At 30.9% G+C, this 27219-nt stretch overlaps 1 long non-coding RNA gene across 1 annotated transcript in view; it reads right to left on the bottom strand.

Moving 5' to 3' along the window:
• Positions 1-27219, bottom strand: part of LOC145270520 (uncharacterized) — a 31330-nt gene extending 4111 nt beyond the window's left edge. The window contains exon 1 of the long non-coding RNA XR_013865413.1: positions 1-27219. This is a non-coding gene — a long non-coding RNA (uncharacterized LOC145270520).

Below are 27219 nucleotides of genomic sequence, written 5' to 3'. Positions count from 1 at the left end.
ACGAGGCAAGCTTTTTAATCGGTTTTTGGCCGAGAATTTAGCCAAGAATGTAGCGGCCAGGGGGCCAAAGTTAAAAAAAAGTTGACCTGTGCGGTCTCTAGCAAACTAGCCATTTTGGGTCTAAACATTTGAAAATTTTGAGTTGATCTGTCCGGTCTCTAGCAAAAGCTATTTTGGGTCTAAACATTTGAAATTTTACATAACGGGTATTCAGACACGCAGCAAGCTTTTTTAATCAGTTTTGGGGCGAAAGTTTGGTTGCCAAGAGGTTAAAGTTGAAAGAGTTGACCTTTGCAAACTCTACCAAACTCCTCTGCTAATTTTGGGTCAAAATATTTGAAATTTTAGATGTAGGTTACCTGGACAGGAGTCAAACTTTTTAATATATATGTACATATACACATAAAGTTATGAACAGTACATAGGGTCCGAGCAAAGCCGGGCTGAACCGCAAGTAAATTAAACCCCCCAAAACTTATCCATGTAAGTCAAAGAATAACTTAGTTTGCCTTTGGTAACATTTATTTGTCATATATTTAATTTTTTCAGCCATTTTTTTTTTTTTTTTTTTTTTTGCTGACTATTCTGAAAAAAAAAATGATTTTTTTTCAGAGAACTTCATTCAATAACGATGTAACCTTTGTCCAAGTGTAAGTTCCATTCTTCTGGAGGCTGAAGTTTCAATCCTGTGAATTACTTAGGACATCTATTCAGTCATGGTTGATGGCGGGAAACAATGATATACCTATGAGTTTTTTTTTTAATTTTTAAATTTTTTATTTGCTTCCCCACGGCGGTAGAGTTAGACATGAGATCGGTTTTTAATGAGGAGAAACCAGCCCCCCCCCCCAAAAAAAAGGGGCACCCTTTTGTGTTGGTCTACCAGGTCATAATTACAAAATAAACACCACTCCTTAAAAAAAAAAGTAAAAAAAATAACAAAGGTGGCCATAAAGTGGGTGCTCATTCTACATTAAATTAACATAGAAAAATGGGGGTTGTATTAGTATACTCATAGATACGAAAAAGTTGTCAACTCGCTCAATATATGTCACCGTGACATAGGCTGACATATATTCGGTGGGTTTTTTTTAACTGTATTTTGTATATATATATATTTTTTTTTACTCATTTTCTCAAACTTACCGTGTTAAAGAGAGAGTCGGGCGCCATTTAAAATTTTTCAATACATCGGTAAACACTGTATGTTTTTAAAGCTGAATAAACATGTTACATTAAATAAAAACACTAAAAAAAAGTATCCAGTTAGGTATAAAAATAACTTATCTTGCCTTTGATAACATTTATTTGTTATATATTTGTTTTTTTGACAACTTTTTCGAACCTACATGTACAGTAAAACAAACCCGAAAAGTGACAAAATAAACACCACCCTAAAAAATAAATAAATAAATAACAAACCCAAAAATGGCCATGAAATAGGTGCTCATTCTACGTTAAATTAATATAGAAAGGTGATCCCCCATCTTTTGGAAAGTAATTTTTTCATATCTTGATAACTACTCGTTTACTGGAATTTTAAACGTTATTTTCGTTTTCAGCGACCTTACAAACCTCTATCAGCTGTAATTTTAAAGGATTTCTCGTGCTTGTACAGTTTAATCAACACATTAAAAAATGAAAATATCGAAAAAAAAAAAGGTTATATTGTACGTCTCCGTTTTGGACTGAAGATCTCCGAAAAAAATTTGGGTTTGTATTACTGTACACATAGATTCAAAAAAGTTGTCAAAAAACAAATATATAACAAATAAATGTTATCAAAGGCAAGATAAGTTACTTTTCTACCAAACTGGATATATTTTTAGTGTTTTTATTCAATTTAACATGTTTATTCAGCTCGAAAAACATACTGTGTTTACCGATGTATTGGAAAATTCAAAATGGCGGCCGACTCTCTCTTTAACACGGTAAGTTCGGAAAAAGATGTAATAAATAATAAACTCGACAAAATACTGTTAGAAATTCGCTCAATATATGTTACCGTGACATAACTTGACATATATTCGGTGGTTTTTTAATAGTATTTTGTCTAGTTTATTATTTATTACACCTTTTTCCGAACTTACCGTGTTAAAGAGAGAGTCGGTCGCCATTTTGAATTTTCCAATATATCGGTAAACACTGTATGCTTTTCGAGCTGAATAAACATGTTACATTGAATGAAAACACGAAAATTATATCCAGTTTGGTAGAAAAGTAACTTATCTTGCCTTTGATAACATTTATTTGTTATATATTTGTTTTTTGACAACTTTTTCGAATCTATGTGTACAGTAATACAAACCCAAAATTTCATTTAATTCGATCGAGTAGTTTTTTTTTTGTTTTTTGTTTTTTTACAACGGAAAAACACGTTTTTATGAAGGCGCGTTCAAGGCAAGCATCTTGGAATTTTTAAAAATTTTTGTTTGGAGTTTAGAACACGCCACGGGGAGATAACTCAATTTAAAGCGCTGACACTCCCTCCCCATCTTTAATTCTAGCTTTTCTTCTTAAAAATCGAACCTTTTGCTCGGTATCATGACAAATTGTTTTTTCGCTATAAAAAAAAAAAAAAAAAAAAAAAAAAAAAACAACAACAACAAAACTACTTGATGAAATTAAGTGAATTTTTTTTTCGGAGAACTTCATTCTATAACAGATACGTACAATATAACCTTTTTTTTCGATATTTTCATTTTTAATGTCTTGATTAAACTGTACAAGTACCCCCCCCCAAAAAAAATGTATCAGTCATGAATTTCTCCTTCATTAACCGAGACCAAAAATGTGCAGTGCATGAACAGATACTACACAATATTCCCATGAATTAAATAAAAAGATCCGTTTAAAATTCTGTGCAGATTCCTGAATTTGACAGAAAAATTCTCGAGTTTGACAAAATGCAGCTGAAGAAGGTCGGAGGTTACGTCGATGAAAACGCTGTGCGAAATACTCAAGATGTTAATGGTAGTCCGAAAAATCCAAATAAGACAAAAACAACCGTCAGTAGATTGATTTGGACCAATTATTCATTCCGAATTTTGGCACTTTCTGCATTACACGGGCGGCGCCATTTTTTTTTTTGGGGGGGGGCGTTTCATAAAACTGTCGTCAGGTGGCACTTCATTCAAATTGTTTATTAATTTAAAAATTAAAACTATTGACCCTTCAAGAGGTGGCATGAAACATGAAAAAATTAAAATTATATTTTGTTGCAATGACAATTTTATTTTAATTCCAAAAATGTTTTAGAAAAAAAAAAAAAAAAAAAATCCAATCTCACTTTAATTAAAAAAACATTTCATTTAAATCATTAAATTGTCCGGAAAAAAAAAAATCCAATTTTATTTTACTTCAAAATATGGGTGCTTCTACACTTTATTGACGGAATTGGAGACGTCATTTTATTTCACAAACCTACTGTCCAAATCCAGGGGAGAAATCATTAAGCACGATATAAATAACAAAAAAATTAAACTGGAGAACGATTGCTTCCGGAAAGGGAAAGAATAAATTTACCTAAAATTAACATTTACTACTTCCAGAAACGTATTTGTTCCGGAAATGTATTGCTTCCGGAAAGAAAGGAAAAAAAAACAAAAAAACTATTTTATAAAAATCCAATGTTGTTTTATTAAAATTATATTTTCTTACGCAAACTTTTCAATAAATGTTTTTACAATTATATTTTGATAAATTTTTATACAAGAAATGTTTTGGCTTTGTTTTGGTTTTCAAATGGTGTGTCACTGTGTCAGAAACTGACCTTACGAATGCATGAAAAATATTGAATAATTCGACCCGCTGTTTTTCCAAGCTTATAACTACTCGAAAAATGTAATTCAACCCCTATTTTTTTTTTCAATTAAAGGAGCAAGGACCAAGGTTTCATTAAAAAAACAAACAAAAAACAAAAAACAAAACAACATGGTTTAAAAAAAAAAGGTTTTAAACTTCGGACTTTACAGGTAAATTTCTAAAAAAAACACTTCTTTTTTGTTTTAAATTAGAGTATGTTATTTATTGATCTTTTATCTTCAATTTGTGATGTATAAAACTTTGGTGAGTAAATTAATTATTTACTTTTTAATAGAGATTTCAAAATGGGGGGGGGCGTGAATTAAAAAAAACGTTTGTCTAAAATATTATATTCAGTTTATTGGAAAGAGCATAAAATTTCAAATTGACCCTGAAAATATCGTAAAAATAGAATCAATAGAAAAATTTTGATAGATTTTTAAAGTTTAAAAATTGAAAAATACTGAACTCATAAAATTCAATTAATTTCATTACTGTTTAAAAAAAAAAAAAATTTCTATTACTTTTTATACAACTTTAATAGTTTATTTTGGAAGTATAATCCATAAAGAAAATAAACAACCCACCTTTAAAAGAGAAATTACGAGTTTTTTTATATTTTATTCGCAGTTTCGTGTTGGGGGTGTTAAAAATTCCCAAAAAATTCTGATACACCTCTTGCCCAGTTTAAACCATTATGAATATGTCATTTCATTTTCTGTTTTTAATAAAAAAAAAAAAAAAAATGTTCCATGAAAAACTTTCCCGTTTTCATTAATGAAATCAAAACATTTCCAATTAAAAAATTACAGATATATGTTCTCTTTCACTGTTTTTTACTTTTTTTCATAGTTGTTTCCGGAAGTTTAATTTTTTTGTTATTTATTTCATGCTTCAGCAATAGTTTTTAATATAATGATTTCTCCCCTAAATTTGGACAGCAGGTGCGTGAAATAAAATGGCGTCTCCAATTTCGACAATAAAGTGTAGAAGCACCAAAATATGTTCCAGGAAAAAAAAAAAAAAAAAAAAAAAATCCAATGTTGCTTTAATTCAAAAACTTGTTTTATTAAAATTATATTTTCTTACGCAGAGTTTTCGATAAATGTTTTTACGATTATATTTTGATAAATTTTTATACAAGAAATGTTTTCGTATTCAAATATTTTTGTGTTCGGAAAAAAAAAAAATTATTAAAATTATATTTTCTTACGCAGAGTTTTCGATAAATGTTTTTACGATTATATTTTGATAAATTTTTATACAAGAAATGTTTTCGTATTCAAATATTTTTGTGTTCGGAAAAAAAAAAAATTATTAAAATTATATTTTCTTACGCAGAGTTTTCGATAAATGTTTTTACGATTATATTTTGATAAATTTTTATACAATAAATGTTTTTCATATTCAAATATTTTTGTGTTCGAAAAAAAAAAAAATTATTAAAATTATATTTTCTTACGCAGAGTTTTCGATAAATGTTTTTACGATTATATTTTGATAAATTTTTATACAAGAAATGTTTTTCGTATTCAAATATTTTTGTGTTCGGAAAAAAAAAATTATTAAAATTATATTTTATTACGCAGAGTTTTCGATAAATGTTTTTACAATTATATTTTGATAAATTTTTATACAAGAAATGTTTTCGTATTCAAATATTTTTGTGTTCGGAAAAAAAAAAAAAAAAAAAATCTTGTTTGTTACTTATTTTCTGTGTTATTTGACCAATGGTGCTGTCCGTGTAATGCAAAAGTGTTATTTGACCAATGGTGCTGTCCGTGTAATGCAAAAGTGCCAGAATTTTTCCGAAATACAAAAATTAACCATGACACACGATAAGAATGCCGAGTCTCGTGCCTGTATCCCCAATAATTACTGTCTTCCATAGTTGGGTCCATGGCACAGTGAATAGAGGCGTTGAATCTCTGCAGTTCTAGGAGAGCATTGCCTGAAGATAGCGGTTTCAATCCTACCCAAATCCGGCCAGAGGATTAGTTGGCACAAAACATGGTCTGACGACAACTATGGAAGGCAGTAATTGCTGAAGATACAGTTAAGAGACTCGGCATTCCTACCCCGTCGCGGTTAACTACCTGACGAAGGCCAGAGGAATAATTGGCCGAAACGTCGTGAAGCAACAACAATAAAGATGAGGATAACAGTCCGCAAATAAATAAATAAAATATACAAATTACTCATCTCGAAGGATTCCAATAAAACAGGATTTAAGCGCTCAGCGTTTCGGCACCTTGTGCCATTTTCCGTAAACTGTTCACGATTCCAATAACAATGGGCCTTATACTGCATGAGTACCACGCATTTTAGAATTTCTTTAAATAGAATAAAAATATTTATTTCTCTCTCCAATAACGAGAATTATGCTTCCGATTCCTACACACGTCAGCACCAAACGAGCCATCCGTATCAGACAAGTTGCTTAGACAAAAAAAAAAAAAGGGCCTGAAACATGAGACAACATCACACAAATTCCCAACATATCAAAATATAATTACCCGTTCTGTCCCTTCCCGTTCCCGTTCTGTAATGCCCACTTTTGGACGGCACGTTCTCAGATTGGCTCCTTTCGTTTTGGCGCTGCATTGTGTCGAACCGAAAAACACGATCAACACTCATCTCCATAATCTCAACGCAAATAAAAATGGAATGCTGACACAAATGAGATCATGGTCCTATCTCAGATCTCAGAAGAGACAACATAGGGAAAGCGAGACGCACTAACCAACCTCACACTACTAACATCTCTCTTTCTTTGTCAATGGGCAAAAAGCTGAAATTGTAAATAAAACTTATGTTGATAAATTCGTCTCTGTGTTGATTTTGAGAATAACAGCAAAAGAATTGTCAGGTGCATATATGATTTTATCTAGAAAATTATATATACATTCAACAACACAACAACCATGTCTTATTAGCTACTACGCCTGCCACCAGTTACACCATGACCTGTTTTTCATGTAATAATAATAATAATAATAATAATAATAAGAAGAAGAAGAAGAAGAAGAAGAAGAAGAAGAAGAAGAAGAACTTATTCACCAAATAAACCTAATAACCTAATATTTGCAATCAAAATATGTGCATTTTTTTTTTTTTTTTTACACAGTGATCACCACTTATCAAGGCCCGGAAGCCACTCAGGGATAAGGGTTATTGCAAGTACATTACGTTAGTGTGGAGATTTGATGAAGTGTTTACTTAAGGGGGCGCTTCATTAGGAATTTGTTAACATTGGACTTGAAGACATCCAAGTTGTAGTCTGGTGGGAAGCAGGCAGACGGAACAGAGTTCCGCATTTGTGTAGCCGTTCAATTTCCCAAATCGTATTTCATTATTTTTAAAGCTCAACAACAATTGCAATGCATGAAAAAAAAAAAAAAAAATGTTTCAGAAAATAAATTACAAAAATAAAAATAAAATAATTTTTTTAAAAATCCAATATTGAATTTGCAAAGATGAAGAGGACTTTTCTTTTTTAAAATAACATCTTCTATTCTAAAACTTTTTACTAATTTACAATTTTTTTTTTTTTCCAATTAAAGTTTGTTGAAAAATTTTGTCCAATCTAATATAATAAGAAAAAAAGAAAGGAAAGAAAAAAAAAATAAATACGAAATCTGCATTCATCAAAATATCATATTTAAGTGTATTTTACGACCGGGCAATGCCGGGCAGTCTGCTAATATAATAAATACGAATCCAGTAGATATTGTCAAAAATCCTTCTTTTTTTTTAAATCAGTGATGCCAAAGAAATTCTTGGAGTTGCTGTTGAAATTTGCCAAGTTTATTTATTTATTTTTTTACACAGTGATCACCACTTATCAAGGCCCGGAAGCCACTCAGGAATAAGGGTTATTGCAAGTACATTACGTTAGTGTGGAGATTTGATGAAGTGTTTACTTAAGGGGGCGGTTCATACCTCTCAGTTTATTTTTTATTTATGCTCGACGATCTGTCAATCATGTTTGGTCATCAGGATCCACAAAATTGGGGTACTTCTGCACTTCAGTGCCCGTTTTTTGTGAGTTTTACTCGGCAACGATGAAAACCACCAGATTATACAGAATGAGCAAAAAAAAAAAAAAAAAAAAAAATTGAGTCGGCGAGCAGACGGTAAAAATTGGAAGAAGAAAAAAAAAGAAAAAAAAAGAACGGAACGAAAAAAAGAAAGGAAAGAAAAAGAAAGGAAAGAAAAAAAAAATGAGTCAGCAAACAGACGGTAAAAATTGGAAGAAAAAAAGAAAGGAAAGAAAAAAAAAGAAAGGAAAGAAAAAAAAGAAAGGAAAGAAAAAAAAGAAAGGAAAGAAAAAAAGAAAGGAAAGAAAAAAAGAAAGGAAAGAAAAAAAGAAAGGAAAGAAAAAAAATGAGTCAGCAAGCAGACGGTAAAAATTGGAAGAAGAAAAAAAAAGGAAAGAAAAGAAGGAAAGAAAGAAAAGAAAGGAAAGAGTTTAAAACATCTTATAATTAGCCACAGCCATAATTTCAGTGTGTTGTTTCGTTTCTTTTTTTCTTTTTCCTCGCCATGTTGTAAATTTGGAGAAAGAAGTCCGTTTGTACAGCGCCGCGTGTTGTATCTGGCGATTGTATTTTGAAATGTTTGAACTGTGCGTAGGTAACGCGAGAATAATGTCAAATATTTCGTTGTGATTTGATTTCAAGCGCACTTGATGCGTATTTTATTTTATTCAAATTAAAACAACGTTTCTATTGAACTCTCATTCTTGACGCTATTCTCATGTTAACTCTGCACAACCGCCAGATACAACACGCGGCTCTTTACAAACAGACTTCTTTTTCCAAATTTACAACATGGCAAGGAAGAAAAAAAGGGAATAAAAAAAAACAACACACTGAAGATGGAGTATACCTCCGAAATATATTTGTGATAAATTTTAAACAAATAAAATATTTGCTTATTTTCCTAATATTACATTGTGATTTGGTTTCAAACGCATTTGATGTGTATTTTATTTTATTTAACGAAAAATATTTTGATATCCCCAAACCAAAAAATGCGTAAATACTTTTTCATTAATTTAACGAATACAATACGAAAATAACTTTCCATACACACAAAAAAAAAAAAAAATATATATATTTGTTTACGAGTTCAAAGAAAAAAAACTTTTATTACCCCCCCCATAAAAAAAAAAATTTATAAATAAATAGAACAGTAAAATTTGTGAAATTATTACGGTAGGTTGTTTTCTTTTCTTTCTTTTTTTGTTCGCAAACAAAACAAAAAAATATTGGTTTACTAATTTAAAGAAACAACTTTTATCATCCCCCCACACCAAAAAGAACTTTTATTACCTTCCACCAAAATAAATAAATAAATAAAATAAATGAATAGAACAGTAAAATTTATGAAATTATTACGGAAGGTTGTTTTTTCTTTTTTTTTTTGTTTGCAAACAAAACAAAAAATATATTTGTTTACTAATTCAAACAAACAAAACTTAACCCCCTCCTCCCAAAAAACTTTCATTACCTTCCAAAAAAAAAAAAAGTAAATAAATAAATAGAACAGTAAAATTTATGAAATTATTACGGAAGGTTGTTTTTTCTTTTTTTTTCGTTTGCAAACAAAACAAAAAATATATTTGTTTACTAATTCAAACAGACAAAACTTAACCCCCTCCCCCCAAAAAAACTTTCATTACCTTCCAAAAAAAAAAAAGTAAATAAATAAATAGAACAGTAAAATTTGTGAAATTATTACGGTAGGTTGTTTTTTCTTTGTTTTCGTTCGCAAACAAAGCAAAAAATATATTTGTTTACTAATTCAAACAAACAAAAGTTAACCCCCTCCCCCCAAAAAAACTTTCATTACCTTCCAAAAAAAAAAAAAGTAAATAAATAAATAGAACCGTAAAATTTGTGAAATTATTACGGTAGGTTGTTTTTTCTTTTTTTTCGTTCGCAAAAAACACAAAAAATATATTTGTTTACTAATTCAAACAAACAAAACTTAACCCCCTCCCCCCAAAAAAACTTTCATTACCTTCCAAAAAAAAAAAAGTAAATAAATAAATAGAACCGTAAAATTTGTGAAATTATTACGGTAGGTTGTTTTTTCTTTTTTTTTGTTCGCAAAAAAAACAAAAAATATATTTGTTTACTAATTCAAACAAACAAAACTTAACTCCCTCCCCCCAAAAAAACTTTCATTACCTTCAAAAAAAAAAAAAAGTAAATAAATAAATAGAACCGTAAAATTTGTGAAATTATTACGGTAGGTTGTTTTTTCTTTTTTTTTGTTCGCAAACAAAACAAAAAATATATTTGTTTACTAATTCAAACAAACAAAACTTAACCCCCTCCCCCCCAAAAAACTTTCATTACCTTCCAAAAAAAAAAAAGTAAATAAATAAATAGAACCGTAAAATTTATGAAATTATCACGTTAGGTTGTTTTTTCTTTTTTTTTGTTTGCAAACAAAACAAAAAATATATTTGTTTACTAATTCAAACAAACAAAACTTAACCCCCTCCCCCCCAAAAAACTTTCATTACCTTCCAAAAAAAAAAAAAAAAGTAAATAAATAAATAGAACCGTAAAATTTGTGAAATTATTACAGTAGGTTGTTTTTTCTTTTTTTTTGTTCGCAAAAAAAACAAAAAATATATTTGTTTACTAATTCAAACAAACAAAACTTAACTCCCTCCCCCCAAAAAAACTTTCATTACCTTCCAAAAAAAAAAAAAGTAAATAAATAAATAGAACCGTAAAATTTGTGAAATTATAACGGTAGGTTGTTTTTTCTTTTTTTTTGTTTGCAAACAAAACAAAAAATATATTTGTTTACTAATTCAAACAAACAAAACTTAACCCCCTCCCCCCAAAAAACTTTCATTACCTTCCAAAACAAAAAAGTAAATAAATAAATAGAACCGTAAAATTTGTGAAATTATTGGTAGGTTGTTTTTTCTTTTTTTTTCGTTCGCAAACAAAACAAAAAATATATTTGTTTCCTAATTCAAACGAACAAAACTTAACCCCCTCCCCCCAAAAAAACTTTCATTACCTTCCAAAAAAAAAAAAAAGTAAATAAATAAATAGAACCGTAAAATTTGTGAAATTATTACGGTAGGTTGTTTTTTCTTTTTTTTCGTTCGCAAACAAAACAAAAAATATATTTGTTTACTAATTCAAACAAACAAAACTTAACCCCCTCCCCCCCAAAAAACTTTCATTACCTTCCAAAAAAAAAAAAGTAAATAAATAAATAGAACAGTAAAATTTGTGAAATTATTACGGTAGGTTGTTTTTTCTTTGTTTTCGTTCGCAAACAAAGCAAAAAATATATTTGTTTACTAATTCAAACAAACAAAAGTTAACCCCCTCCCCCCAAAAAAACTTTCATTACCTTCCAAAAAAAAAAAAAGTAAATAAATAAATAGAACCGTAAAATTTGTGAAATTATTACGGTAGGTTGTTTTTTCTTTTTTTTCGTTCGCAAAAAACACAAAAAATATATTTGTTTACTAATTCAAACAAACAAAACTTAACCCCCTCCCCCCAAAAAAACTTTCATTACCTTCCAAAAAAAAAAAAGTAAATAAATAAATAGAACCGTAAAATTTGTGAAATTATTACGGTAGGTTGTTTTTTCTTTTTTTTTGTTCGCAAAAAAAACAAAAAATATATTTGTTTACTAATTCAAACAAACAAAACTTAACTCCCTCCCCCCAAAAAAACTTTCATTACCTTCAAAAAAAAAAAAAAAGTAAATAAATAAATAGAACCGTAAAATTTGTGAAATTATTACGGTAGGTTGTTTTTTCTTTTTTTTTGTTCGCAAACAAAACAAAAAATATATTTGTTTACTAATTCAAACAAACAAAACTTAACCCCCTCCCCCCAAAAAAACTTTCATTACCTTCCAAAAAAAAAAAGTAAATAAATAAATAGAACCGTAAAATTTATGAAATTATCACGTTAGGTTGTTTTTTCTTTTTTTTTGTTTGCAAACAAAACAAAAAATATATTTGTTTACTAATTCAAACAAACAAAACTTAACCCCCTCCCCCCAAAAAAACTTTCATTACCTTCCAAAAAAAAAAAAAAAGTAAATAAATAAATAGAACCGTAAAATTTGTGAAATTATTACAGTAGGTTGTTTTTTCTTTTTTTTTTGTTCGCAAAAAAAACAAAAAATATATTTGTTTACTAATTCAAACAAACAAAACTTAACTCCCTCCCCCCAAAAAAACTTTCATTACCTTCCAAAAAAAAAAAAAAGTAAATAAATAAATAGAACCGTAAAATTTGTGAAATTATTACGGTAGGTTGTTTTTTCTTTTTTTTTGTTTGCAAACAAAACAAAAAATATATTTGTTTACTAATTCAAACAAACAAAACTTAACTCCCTCCCCCCAAAAAAACTTTCATTACCTTCCAAAACAAAAAAGTAAATAAATAAATAGAACCGTAAAATTTGTGAAATTATTGGTAGGTTGTTTTTTCTTTTTTTTTCGTTCGCAAACAAAACAAAAAATATATTTGTTTCCTAATTCAAACGAACAAAACTTAACCCCCTCCCCCCAAAAAAACTTTCATTACCTTCCAAAAAAAAAAAAAGTAAATAAATAAATAGAACCGTAAAATTTGTGAAATTATTACGGTAGGTTGTTTTTTCTTTTTTTTCGTTCGCAAACAAAACAAAAAATATATTTGTTTACTAATTCAAACAAACAAAACTTAACCCCCTCCCCCCAAAAAAAACTTTCATTACCTTCCAAAAAAAAAAAAAGTAAATAAATAAATAGAACCGTAAAATTTATGAAATTATTACGGTAGGTTGTTTTTTCTTTTTTTTTGTTTGCAAACAAAACAAAAAATATATTTGTTTCCGTATTCAAACAAACAAAACTTAACTCCCTCCCCCAAAAAAAACTTTCATTACCTTCCAAAAAAAAAAGTAAATAAATAAATAGAACCGTAAAATTTGTGAAATTATTACGGTAGGTTGTTTTTTCTTTTTTTTTTCGTTCGCAAACAAAACAAAAAATATATTTGTTTACTAATTCAAACAGACAAAACTTAACCCCCTCCCCCCAAAAAAACTTTCATTACCTTCCAAAAAAAAAAAAAAAAGTAAATAAATAAATAGAACCGTAAAATTTGTGAAATTATTACGGTAGGTTGTTTTTTCTTTTTTTTCGTTCGCAAAAAACACAAAAAATATATTTGTTTCCTAATTCAAACAAACAAAACTTAACCCCCTCCCCCCAAAAAAACTTTCATTACCTTCCAAAACAAAAAAGTAAATAAATAAATAGAACCGTAAAATTTGTGAAATTATTGGTAGGTTGTTTTTTCTTTTTTTTTCGTTCGCAAACAAAACAAAAAATATATTTGTTTCCTAATTCAAACGAACAAAACTTAACCCCCTCCCCCAAAAAAAACTTTCATTACCTTCCAAAAAAAAAAAAAAGTAAATAAATAAATAGAACCGTAAAATTTGTGAAATTATTACGGTAGGTTGTTTTTTCTTTGTTTTCGTTCGCAAACAAAACAAAAAATATATTTGTTTACTAATTCAAACAAACAAAACTTAACCCCCTCCCCCCCAAAAAACTTTCATTACCTTCCAAAAAAAAAAAAAGTAAATAAATAAATAGAACCGTAAAATTTATGAAATTATTACGGTAGGTTGTTTTTTCTTTTTTTTTGTTTGCAAACAAAACAAAAAATATATTTGTTTCCTAATTCAAACAAACAAAACTTAACTCCCTCCCCCAAAAAAAACTTTCATTACCTTCCAAAAAAAAAAAGTAAATAAATAAATAGAACCGTAAAATTTGTGAAATTATTACGGTAGGTTGTTTTTTCTTTTTTTTTTCGTTCGCAAACAAAACAAAAAATATATTTGTTTACTAATTCAAACAGACAAAACTTAACCCCCTCCCCCCAAAAAAACTTTCATTACCTTCCAAAAAAAAAAAAAAAAGTAAATAAATAAATAGAACCGTAAAATTTGTGAAATTATTACGTTAGGTTGTTTTTTCTTTTTTTTTGTTCGCAAAAAACACAAAAAATATATTTGTTTCCTAATTCAAACAAACAAAACTTAACCCCCTCCCCCCCAAAAAACTTTCATTACCTTCCAAAACAAAAAAGTAAATAAATAAATAGAACCGTAAAATTTGTGAAATTATTGGTAGGTTGTTTTTTCTTTTTTTTTCGTTCGCAAACAAAACAAAAAATATATTTGTTTCCTAATTCAAACGAACAAAACTTAACCCCCTCCCCCCCAAAAAACTTTCATTACCTTCCAAAAAAAAAAAAAAAAGTAAATAAATAAATAGAACCGTAAAATTTGTGAAATTATTACGGTAGGTTGTTTTTTCTTTTTTTTTGTTTGCAAACAAAACAAAAAATATATTTGTTTACTAATTCAAACAAACAAAACTTAACCCCCTCCCCCCAAAAAAACTTTCATTACCTTCCAAAACAAAAAAGTAAATAAATAAATAGAACCGTAAAATTTGTGAAATTATTGGTAGGTTGTTTTTTCTTTTTTTTTCGTTCGCAAACAAAACAAAAAATATATTTGTTTCCTAATTCAAACGAACAAAACTTAACCCCCTCCCCCCAAAAAAACTTTCATTACCTTCCAAAAAAAAAAAAAGTAAATAAATAAATAGAACCGTAAAATTTGTGAAATTATTACGGTAGGTTGTTTTTTCTTTTTTTTCGTTCGCAAACAAAACAAAAAATATATTTGTTTACTAAGTCAAACAAACAAAACTTAACCCCCTCCCCCCCAAAAAACTTTCATTACCTTCCAAAAAAAAAAAAAGTAAATAAATAAATAGAACCGTAAAATTTATGAAATTATTACGGTAGGTTGTTTTTTCTTTTTTTTTGTTTGCAAACAAAACAAAAAATATATTTGTTTCCTAATTCAAACAAACAAAACTTAACTCCCTCCCCCAAAAAAAACTTTCATTACCTTCCAAAAAAAAAAAGTAAATAAATAAATAGAACCGTAAAATTTGTGAAATTATTACGGTAGGTTGTTTTTTCTTTTTTTTTTCGTTCGCAAACAAAACAAAAAATATATTTGTTTACTAATTCAAACAGACAAAACTTAACCCCCTCCCCCCAAAAAAACTTTCATTACCTTCCAAAAAAAAAAAAAAAGTAAATAAATAAATAGAACCGTAAAATTTGTGAAATTATTACGGTAGGTTGTTTTTTCTTTTTTTTCGTTCGCAAAAAACACAAAAAATATATTTGTTTCCTAATTCAAACAAACAAAACTTAACCCCCTCCCCCCAAAAAACTTTCATTACCTTCCAAAAAAAAAAAAAGTAAATAAATAGAACCGTAAAATTTATGAAATTATTACGGTAGGTTGTTTTTTCTTTTTTTTCGTTCGCAAACAAAACAAAAAATATATTTGTTTACTAATTCAAACAAACAAAACTTAACCCCCTCCCCCCCAAAAAAACTTTCATTACCTTCCAAAAAAAAAAAAAAAGTAAATAAATAAATAGAACCGTAAAATTTATGAAATTATTACGGTAGGTTGTTTTCTTTTCTTTCTTTTTTCGTTCGTTTTTTTATTGATTTTCATTCGCTCATATAATTTTGAGGTTTCCGTTGTCCGCAGGGGGGTTGCAGAGCGAGACTTACGTAAAAACGGCCATTAAAGTGCAGAAGTACGCAAACTTGTACCCAAATTGGTGAAGCAGGGCATTATATGCTCACCAGCAATTTGTTATGTGTCTTCCTTGTCGAACATATTGCTGAATGATGGGTACAAGAATTTCAGCATCTCTGTTTTTCAACTGATACCATCATCCGTATTCTTTGGATTCATCGGATTACTGTTCTCATCATGAGTGTGATTTTCACAACGTTTCGGTCAATGTAACCTACACATCCTTTAGATGCATCTTGTCGAACTCGGAAATTTTTCTATCGAACTCAGGAATTTGGACGTAATTTCGAGCGGAACCCTTTATTTACTTCATGGAGGTAGTTTGCTCTTGTTCTGTCAGCCGTGACTAGACAGGGGTCCAAAGTAATTCGCAAATGTATTTTTTAGTGTTGGGACAATTGATCGGAATCAGGAATTGTAAAAATCGGAAAAATTGATGCCTAATTTAAAATTTTTGTTTTTTTTGTGTGATGTCTTTCGGCGGTCAGAGCCCTCCAAGATCACTGCGGCAAGCGGCCTCCAGTTGGGATGGTATAGGCGTCGTCGAATCAATAGACCGCTGCACCGTTTTGCTGTCCCTCTTTACACAGACAAACATGTGGCGTAAGCTATTGGATTCACTGCGTCTCATAGCGGTATAACCGGGGATCTGAGGTTCGTCTGGTACAGACTTCAGCCAGGTATCCAGCGCCGACTTGAACGATTCTGCTTTGCAGTTCGTGATCTCTCTGATGTTACGTGGTTTATTACATTTTCACCCCAAACAAGGCACATTGCCACTTTGGTGTAGGGGGCTACTATCAGGGGCAACAACTACTGGGGTACTATGTAGGGAGTTGGGCAGCAAGCTACAACATTACTGCCAGGCTTTAAACTACCATTGAATATGCAATTTACGGAAACTTCCATGTGAATGTGAACGGAATCGGTAATTGTATCGGAATTGGGAAAAATATTGGAATCGTCCAAGTATTTTTTCGGTCGCCCACACTGAGGATTGAACCTTCAACCTTCAGGAGAACATGTCTTTTTACAATTTTCCCAGTACTCTAACCACTGTGCCACGGGTCCTTGTAAAAGTGATATTCTCCTGAAGGCTGAAGCTTCAATCCTTAGTGTGGGTGACTGAAAAAATACAATTGCGAATTGCTTAAGACCTCTATCCAGTCATGGCTGACAGAACAAGAGCATGCTACCCCCGTGAAGTAAATAAAGGGTTCCGCTCGAAATTCCGTCCGAATTCCAGAGTTCAACAGAAACATTCCCGAGTTCAACAGGATAGACCGAGGAAGGTCGGAGATTGCATCAACCGAAACGTAAAAATTACACTCAAGATAAGAACAATAGTCTGATGAATCCAAATAATACGATTGACCAATCTTCATCTAAAAAATTCAGAAACGTGATACCATCATCGTCGTCGTCGTTTGTTTCTTGGTCCCTAATATCAAAAACTTATTGTGCTTTCTTGTATTATCTACGATTGTATTTGCGACATATGAATTTATTTTTTATCAACTTCAACTGTTTGACGAGGTCGACTCATTTCAACAGGATTGTCAATGAAGCATATGACACTAATTAATAAATGATAACTAGGGATGTGACAACAGCATATTCTTTCCAGTGTCTTGACTTATGATATCTGTTCCTGGTCAAACATATTTTCAACTAATACCATTATTTTTTTTAACTAATACCATTATTTTTTTAACTAATACCATTATTATTTTTTTTTTAACTAATACCATTATTTTTTTAACTAATACCATTATTATTATTTTTTTTAACTAATACCATTATTTTTTTAACTAAATTATTTTTTTTTAACTAATGCCATTATTATTTTCAACTAATACCATTATTTTTCAACTAGTACCATTATTTTTTTTTACCTAATACCATTATTTTTTCAACTAATACCATTATTTTTCAACTAGTACCATTATTTTTTTTTACCTAATACCCTTATATTTTTAATACCATTATTTTTCAAGTAGTACCATTATTTTTTTTAACTAATACCATTATTTTTTTAACTAGTACCATTATTTTTTTAACAAGTACCATCAATTTTTTAAAAACTAGTATCATTATAATTAATACCATTGTTTTTTCAAGTGGTACCATTATTTTTTTTTAACTAATACCATTATTTTTTTAACTAGTACCATTATTTTTTTAACAAGTACCATCAATTTTTTAAAAACTAGTATCATTATAATTAATACCATTGTTTTTTCAAGTGGTACCATTATTTTTTTTTAACTAATACCATTATTTTTTTAACTAGTACCATTATTTTTTTAACAAGTACCATCAATTTTTTAAAAACTTGTATCATTATAATTAATACCATTGTTTTTTCAAGTAGTACCATTATTTTTTTTTAACTAATACCATTATTTTTTTAACTAGTACCATTATTTTTTTAACAAGTACCATCAATTTTTTTAAAACTAGTATCATTATAACTAATACCATTGTTTTTTTTAAGTAGTACCATTATTTTTTTCCAACTAATTCCATTATTTTTTTTCAACTAATTCCATTATTTTTTTTAACTGGTACCATTATTGGTAAAGTATCAGAGAAGCCAATAAACAACTATACAAAAAAATAAATATACACGAGAAATAAATGTTAGCGTTTCCAATAAAAGTTAATTTTATTCCTACCTGGCTCATTTGTTTTGATTTTCAAGTCATCATCACTAGGACTCCGACAACAGCATATTCTCATCATTGTTTTGTCCCTCGAGTATATATCCAACACAGACAGTTAATCAACCGAGAACCACATCACTCTATATAAAAGCATATAAAATATCAACGGATACACACTCGAGAGTCAAAGCAATGCAAAGAATATGCTGTTGTCCTAGTCTAAACAGGAGGTTTTGTATCGAAATGCCTCCGATAAGTATCGAAAATCGACAATCAAAAAAGTCCCATTAAAGTAGAAACAGTTCGATGTTGACCACTTTTATACAGCCTGACATCGCAAGTGAATTTGTGAAGCATTATCAACGCACAAGAAGGAGGGCCTGGCGTATAAAATCAACAGTAGGTTCTTTGATAAATAGAGATGTGACAACAGCATATTCTTTTCATTGTTTTGACTCTCGAGTATATATCCAACACAGACAGTTAATCAACCGAGAACCACATCACTCTATATAAAAGCATATAAAATATCAACGGATACACACTCGAGAGTCAAAAAAATGAAAAGAATATGCTGTTGTCGTAGCCCTAGTGATGACTTAGGTTCTAAAAATATGAATATTTAGAAAATTTAACTACATAATAAATACGAATCCAATAGGTAGTGTTGTACAATTTTTTTTTTTTTTTTTTTTTTTTTTTTAAATCGGTGGCGCCAAAGAAATTCTTATATGACTTTTCAAATTTGTAGAGTTTTTGCCTCATAAACGCCTTACCCTTATTTTACTTATGCTTCACGATCCATCAATCGTATTTGTGTGTATAGCTTCTATTTCTACATAGAAGTCACCAATTATCAAGGCTTGATGGCCACTCAAGGATAAGTTAATGAATGTAAAGTGGTAATGGTAGTTTTTTTTTTTTTTTTTTTTTTTTTTTTTTTTTACACAGTGATCACCACTTATCAAGGCCCGGAAGCCACTCAGGGATAAGGGTTATTGCAAGTAAATTACGTTAGTGAGGAGATTTGATGAAGTGTTTAATTAGGGGGGCGGTTCATTAGGAATTTGTTAACATTAGACTTGAAGACATCCAAGTTGTAGTCCGGAGGGAAGCAGGAAGACGGAACAGAGTTCCACAGGCGTGCAGTTCTAAGAAAGAAGCTTTGTTCATGAAATCCGCGTTTTGATTTAGGCACAGATATAGAGTGGGGGAAATTTTTCACAGTGGATTCAGCTAGACGGGTGTTTTTCGTGAAAGATTGGCGAGGGGGGACCAGGGATTGGAGTTCAGACGAGCACGTAATCGCTAATGGTTTAAATTCGATAAAATTTGATTATTTATGAGAACGGCTCAACAAGAACTTGTTTACATTAGACTTGAAGGCTACCATGTCGTATTCAACCGAGAAGCAGGCCAGCAGAACAGTGTTCCAAAGGCAGGCAGTTCTAGGAAAGAAGCTTTGTTCATGGAATCTGCGTTTAGATTTAGGAACAGATAAAGAGTGGTGGAAATCGTTTATAGTGGTTGTAGCTAGTCGATTTTTTTTTTTTCTAAAAGTTTGGCAAAGGGGGACCATAGATTGGAGCTCAGTCGAGCATTTGCCATGAAAATAATGATCAATCAGAGCCAGGCTTGCAACGTCTCTTCTGTGAGGAAAAAGGTTCTAGGATAGAGAAAAGGCCATCACCTGCTAGGTTTTGAAGCCGTTTTTTTCTTTCTTTTTTTTTTTTTTAAAACTCATGTTCACCCCTTACAAAGGCATATCGCCACTTGGACGTAAGAGGCTACTATTTAGGGCCATGTCTTGGAAAGCGTAAGAAGACATTTGTTTACATTACATTTCAACTTCTGCATATAGTATTGCCAGGAAAGCAGGCAGCAGGAAGGGAATTCCAAAGTCTAGCTGTTTGAGGGAAGAAACTATTAGAATAGAAAGCTTTCTGGCATATAAGGATAACAACAGTGAAAACTCTACAACAGTGAATCTTATTGCTAAGCGGGTTTGTCGGGGGATATGTACATCGAAGGGGGCACAAGTGAAACGAGTTCATCAGAACACATTCCATTAAAATATTTGTAAAAGAGGCACAGTGATGCAACATTGTGGTGATGGGACAGGGGCTGGAGCTTAGTTGATAAAGTGGGACCAATTAGATTGACAACTCTTTGTTGGAATTTATCTAAGAGGGGGAGAGACTTGTGGTAGATGCACCAGCCCAGATGTGGCAACAATACTCCATGCATGGGCGAATGGTGGCCTTGTAGAGGTATAGGATACTCTCATGTTTGAGTAGTCTTCTAGCTCGATAGAGGGAACCCACCTTCTTTGCAGCAGCCTTTGCAATGTCTTCTATGCATTTGTTCCAGTTCATATTGAGGGAAGAGTAGATGTACATAAATCTAAGACAATGGCAGAATCGTTAGAAAATGACCTCGAGACCGTAGTGGAATGGGACCACAAATGGATGGTAACATTTAATGCTAGTAAGACTAAACTGCTCTCCTTTAACAATTACAAGACGCCCCCCCCCAACCCCTTATATCCATGACAAATAGCACCCTACCTGAGAATTCTACCTTCAAACTCCTTGGCCTAATATTTTCCCAGATTTGCCAACAGTATTTTACTTTAGGGCGTACTTGGCTTTTATATAGATGGCGAATTGCATTAGCAATGAGACACCTGCTGGATCATCAGGATACACGAAATTGTACGCAAAGGTGTTACGCTGGGATTGCACAGGTTTTCAAATGAATTAGTTTAAAAAAAAAAAACCTCAAAAAACAACTGTACATAAATAAATATTTAATTAATTATTTAACGACAATAGATTTTTTAAAATTATTTGCAATATTGAAAAAAAAAAAAAAAAAAATCTTAATTTTTTTTCTGAGCGGATTTGAAAAAAAAAAAAAAGAAAAAAAAAATGGCTGCATCTTCTTTGGAAAAAGCAAGCCTCGTTTTAAATTCAAGGTTTACAGGTGCTTTGAATTTTTTGGTAAGTTTTTAAGAGAGTACCCTGCGTAGTATAAACACCCCAACATCTCCATGTTAAGAATGGCTTCCGAGGTTGGTAATGTTTATTCCTAAAACCGTTATCAGCATGAGGAGGTTAGGGGTGTTTATTCTGAAAGCCCTTCTTAACATCGGGAGGTTGGGGGGGGGGTGATTATTCCCCAAATCATTCTTAACATCAGGAGGTTGGGGGTGTTTATTTCTAAAGCCGTTCTTAAAAGGTGAGGTTGAGGGTGTTTATTCTGAAAGCCGTTCTTAACATGGGGATGTTGGTGTTTATATTATGCTGGGTACTCTTGTAAAAAAAAAAAAAAAAAAAAAAATATGCCCAAAACCTTCAAAACACCTGTAAACATTGAATTCAAAACGAAGCTTGCTTCTTGCAAAGAAGATGCTGTCATTTTTTTTTTTTTTTTCTCCCCCGGCGTTTCATAAAAAATTTTTGTTCTAAAACATGTTTTGATATTTGACAAAGTGTTATATATAATTAGAATGCACATATTCTGTTTTACAAGATAATGGTCATCGTTTTTTTTTTTTGCTCATATAAGTTTTTTCAGAAAAGTCAAATGGCTTGTAAAGTAGGTTAAAATTCATATTTTCGAGACCTTTTTTTTGCCTTTTATCGAGGTAAAAAAGCGAATGAAGTGACCGAAGATATTTGCGCCATATATGGGGAAAACGCTATAGCTGAGAGAATTGGTTTATCGGAGTCAAACATAGTAATTTTGACCCCAATGACGCTCCTCGTTTCGGAAAACCAATCAAAATAGACAAAGACCAACTCAGGGTGCTTTTGAAGGAAGATGGCCATCAGACATGTAGAGAAGTGGGTGAAAAGATGACGTGTAATTTTGTGATAATTCTTTTTTTTTTACACAGTGATCACCACTTATCAAGGCCCGGAAGCCACTCAGGGATAAGGGTTATTGCAAGTACATTACGTTAGTGTGGAGATTTGATGAAGTGTTTACTTAAGGGAGCGGTTACTTAGGAATTTGTTAACATAAGACTTGAAGACATCCAAGTTGTAGTCCGGAGGGAAGCATGCAGACGGAACAGAGTTCCACAGGCGTGCAGTTCTAAGAAAGAAGCTTTGTTCATGGAATCCGCGTTTTGATTTAGGCACAGATATAGAGTGGGGGAAATTTTTCACAGTGGATTCAGCTAGACGGGTGTTTTTCGTGAAAGATTGGCGAGGGGGGATCAGGGATTGGAGTTCAGACGAGCACCTGCCATGAAAATAACGATAAAACAAGGATAGGCTCGCAACGTCTCTTCTGTGGGAGAGGGGCTGCAGGGTAGAGAAAAGGGCATCCCCCACTAAACCACGAAGTCTATTTTGTACTCTGTCAAGGCATGATAGGCTGTTTTTGGCAGCTCCTGCCCAGATATGGCAACAGTATTCCATCCTTGGCCGTACTTGGCTTTTATATAGATAGAGAATTGCATCAGTAGTGAGATATCTTCTGGAGCGGTAAAAGGATTCCACCATCTTTCCAGCGACCTTGGCAACAGACTTGATGTACGTGTTCCATTTCAGATCAGGAGTAAAGGTCAAACACAGAAGCTTGTCAAAATACGGGGCCTCACCCAGACGAGAGCCATCCATCACAATTGATGCCAGCTGGGGATCAGAGCGTTGATGATGTAAGGATAGGAGTTTGGTTTTGAATGCATTAAAGGTAACCAGTCACATCTTCCCCCACTGAACCACGCGCTCGAGATCAGAGGAGAGAGAATCAGAGAGAACTTTGTCATTTACAGCCTTTGATGTGTTGCCGTAGATGGTCGTGTCATCAGCATAGATGTCAACGAATGATTTAAGTATGTGTTTAGGGAGGTCATTGATGTAGATCAGGAAGAGAGTTGGGCTCAGGATTGACCCCTGAGGGACTCCAGCATTTATATTGCAGGCCTCCGATTTTTGTCCATCTACCACTACTCTTATGAGCCTATCGGAGAGAAATGATTTAATGATTGAGAAAACATTTCCAGTTATACCGTAGCTGGAAATCTTGTGAAGTAGACCCTTATGCCATACCTTGTCGATACCTTTACGCAACTTTCAGTTGAAACATTTTTTTAACTATTATTTTTTTTTAACTAGTACTATTATATTTTTCAAGTAGTATCATTATTTTTTTTTTAACTAGTACCATTATTTTGTTCAATACCATTTCATAACTAATACTGTTATTTTTTTAACTAGTACCATTATATTTTTTTATCTAGTACCATTATAGATTTTTTTTTAACTAATATCATTATTTTTTTTTTTAACTAATATCATGATTTTTTTTAACTAATATCATTATTTTTTTTTAACTAATATCATTATTTTTTTTTAACTAATATCATTATTTTTTTAACTAATATCATTATTTTTTTAACTAATATCATGATTTTTTTAACTAATATCATTATTTTTTTTTTTAACTAATATCATCATTTTTTTTTAACTAATATCATCATTTTTTTTTAACTAATATCATCATTTTTATTTTAACTAATATCATCATTTTTATTTTAACTAATATCATCATTTTTATTTTAACTAATATCATTATTTTTATTTTAACTAATATCATTATTTTGTTTTTTTTAACTAATATAATTTTTTTAACTAATATCATTTTTTTTTTAACTAATATAATTATTTTTTGCAAATAGTACCATTATCTTTTTTCAGCTAATACCACTATTTTTCTAACTAATACCATTTTTTTTTTAACTAGTGCCATTATTGGTAATTTATCAGAGACGCCAACAAACAACTATACAAAAAATATAATTCTACGCCACCTTCAGTCGATGGGATTCACACTTTTGTTGTTCCAATTCTTTCATTTTCTTAAAAAAAAAAAAAAAAATGTTTGGAACTTATGCCAAAACCTAATACAACATGTTTATTTGGTACCGCATATTCACAGGCATATAGACCCCCCCCCCCAAATATATGCACTGACCAGACTAAACATTGCTTAACTTTTGATTTTGGTAGATTTTTTTTTTTCCAATCAAGAGGTATTCGTTTTTTGTTTAAACAAAGTAAAAAAAAAAAAAAAAAAAAAAAAAAAAAAGAAAACTAAACTACTTGTCCACATACTTGTGGTGTAGCGTTAAGTCTACGTAGATGTGTATGTGTTTATTTCTTTATTTTTTTTTTCTTTCAAGATAATAATGCGGGGTATAGGGCGTACAAACCCCTGCTTTTTATTGATACCAACCGAGAGCTTTTTTTTTATATTCTTTGAATTCATCGGACCACTATTCTCATCTTGAGTGTGATTTTCACAACGTTTCGGTCGATATAACCTCCGACCTTCTTCAGGTGTATCTTGTTGAACTCGGGAACGTTTCTGATGAAATTTCGAGCGGAACCCTTTATTTACTTCACGGGGGTAGCATGCTCTTGTTCTGTCAGCCATGACTGGATAGAGGTCCTAAGTAATTAAAAATTGTATTTTTCGATCGCCCACACTAAGGAGAATATCACTTTTTACAATTGATTTTACCAAGTACTCTAACCACTGCACCACGGGTCCTCGCAGACAATTCTAGTACGACTTTTAGGAGCCTTAAACCTATTTTTATTTCTAGTATGTGTTCGTATGTGTATGTTCCCTATATGTATGTGTATGTATGTATGTATTGAGCCTGGCTAGTACCAGGCGCTGTATGTGTTTTCCGCTTATCTCGACATTTGTTTACAGTCGTCTTGAACCTCCACTTACCACTGGTATTCAACGATGTTGACTCAGGAGTCCATAGTCCATCGAGACTGAATGAAGTTTTTTTTTTTTTTTTATCTATATGCATGTATATGTATGTATAAATGTACCTATGTGTATGTGTGTACAAATGTACCTATGTGTATGTGTGTACAAATGTACCTATGTGTATGTGCATGTATGTATGTATAAATGTACCTATATGTATGTATATATGTATGTGTGTATATTTTTATGTCAGGTCATGTCATATGCCACTGATACCATGTAACCTAGTACTACCTACCTCATAGTCGGGTCACCGGCGACTAAACTGGTTCCCCCACCAGACTTGTTTGGTGAGGAGGGTGGCTAGTCTCGCTGGAGGATTAAAAACAAGACCTTCCAAAGGGCGAATGAACTCTTTTCTGGGTCAACGGCCAACTAGCACAGTGTATATTTGTGCGTGTGTATATGTGTATTGGGGTGGAGAGGGCTCCCGTAAGCTGTGGTGAAGACAACCTTTCTAGGAGAAGCAAATCTCTGATTTAAATAACCATAAAGCGGGAGACCAGTACCCGCATTAAGCTTGTCTGCAGTTTAATTTGTTGCTGGCTATCTTGCTCTTGCTTATTGCTGGATCTCAACATTTTGAACCGAGAGAGAGACTTAGCTGTCGTACAAAGCTAAGACTCTGTAACATCATCTTTGTATAGATACTACAGGCATTTGGGCTCATGGATTTAAAATGTCTAAGGGAGTGGCACTCGTCTGACAAGACGTTGCAATCATCATGTATGTATAACTGTACCTATATGGATGTATGTATGTATAAATGTACCTATATGTATGTATGTATGTATAAATGTACCTATATGTATGTATGAATGTATAAATGTACCTATATGTATGTATGTATAACTGTACCTATATGTATGTATGTATAACTGTACCTATATGTATGTATGTATAACTGTACCTACATGTATGTATGTATAACTGTACCTATATGTATGTATGTATGTATAAATGTACCTATATGTATGTATGTATGTATAAATGTACCTATATGTATGTATGTATAACTGTACCTATATGTATGTATGTATAACTGTACCTATATGTATGTATGTATAACTGTACCTATATGTATGTATGTATAACTGTACCTATATGTATGTATGTATAACTGTACCTACATGTATGTATGTATAACTGTACCTATATGTATGTATGTATGTATAAATCTACCTATATGTATGTATGTATGTATAAATGTACCTATATGTATGTATGTATGTATAAATGTACCTATATGTATGTATGTATAACTGTACCTATATGTATGTATGTACAACTGTACCTATATGTATGTATGTATGTATAAATGTACCTATATGTATGTATAAATGTACCTATATGTATGTATGTATAAATGTACCTATATGTATGTATGTATAACTGTACCTATATGTATGTATGTATAACTGTACCTATATGTATGTATGTATAAATGTACCTATATGTCTGTATGTATAAATGTACCTATATGTATGTATGTATGTATAAATGTACCTATATGTATGTATACATGTACCTATATGTATGTATGTATAAATGTACCTATATGTATGTGTGTATAAATGTACCTATATGTCTGTATGTATAAATGTACCTATATGTATTTATGTATAAATGTACCTATATGTATGTATGTATGTATGTATAAATGTACCTATATGTATGTATGTATAAATGTAACCTATATGTATGTATGTATAAATGTAACCTATATGTATGTATGTATAAATGTACCTATATGTATGTATGTATAAATGTACCTATATATATGTATGTATGTATGTATAAATGTACTTATATGTATGTATGTATAACTGTACCTATATGTATGTATGTATAACTGTACCTATATGTATGTATGTATAACTGTACCTATATGTATGTATGTATAACTGTACCTATATGTATGTATGTATGTATAACTGTACCTATATGTATGTATGTATAAATGTACCTATATGTATGTATAAATGTACCTATATGTATGTATGTATAACTGTACCTATATGTATGTATGTATAACTGTACCTATATGTATGTATGTATGTATAAATGTACCTATATGTATGTATGTATGTATAAATGTACCTATATGTATGTATGTATGTAAAACTGTACCTATATGTATGTATGTATGTATAAATGTACCTATATGTATGTATGTATAAATGTACCTATATGTATGTATGTATGTATAAATGTACCTATATGTATGTATGTATGTATAAATGTACCTATA

Source organism: Euprymna scolopes, chromosome 46 (genome assembly GCF_053919585.1).
Source record: "Euprymna scolopes isolate OS-2025 chromosome 46, ASM5391958v1, whole genome shotgun sequence".
NCBI lineage: Eukaryota > Metazoa > Mollusca > Cephalopoda > Sepiida > Sepiolidae > Euprymna > Euprymna scolopes.
This window is presented reverse-complemented; position numbering and strand designations above follow the sequence as displayed.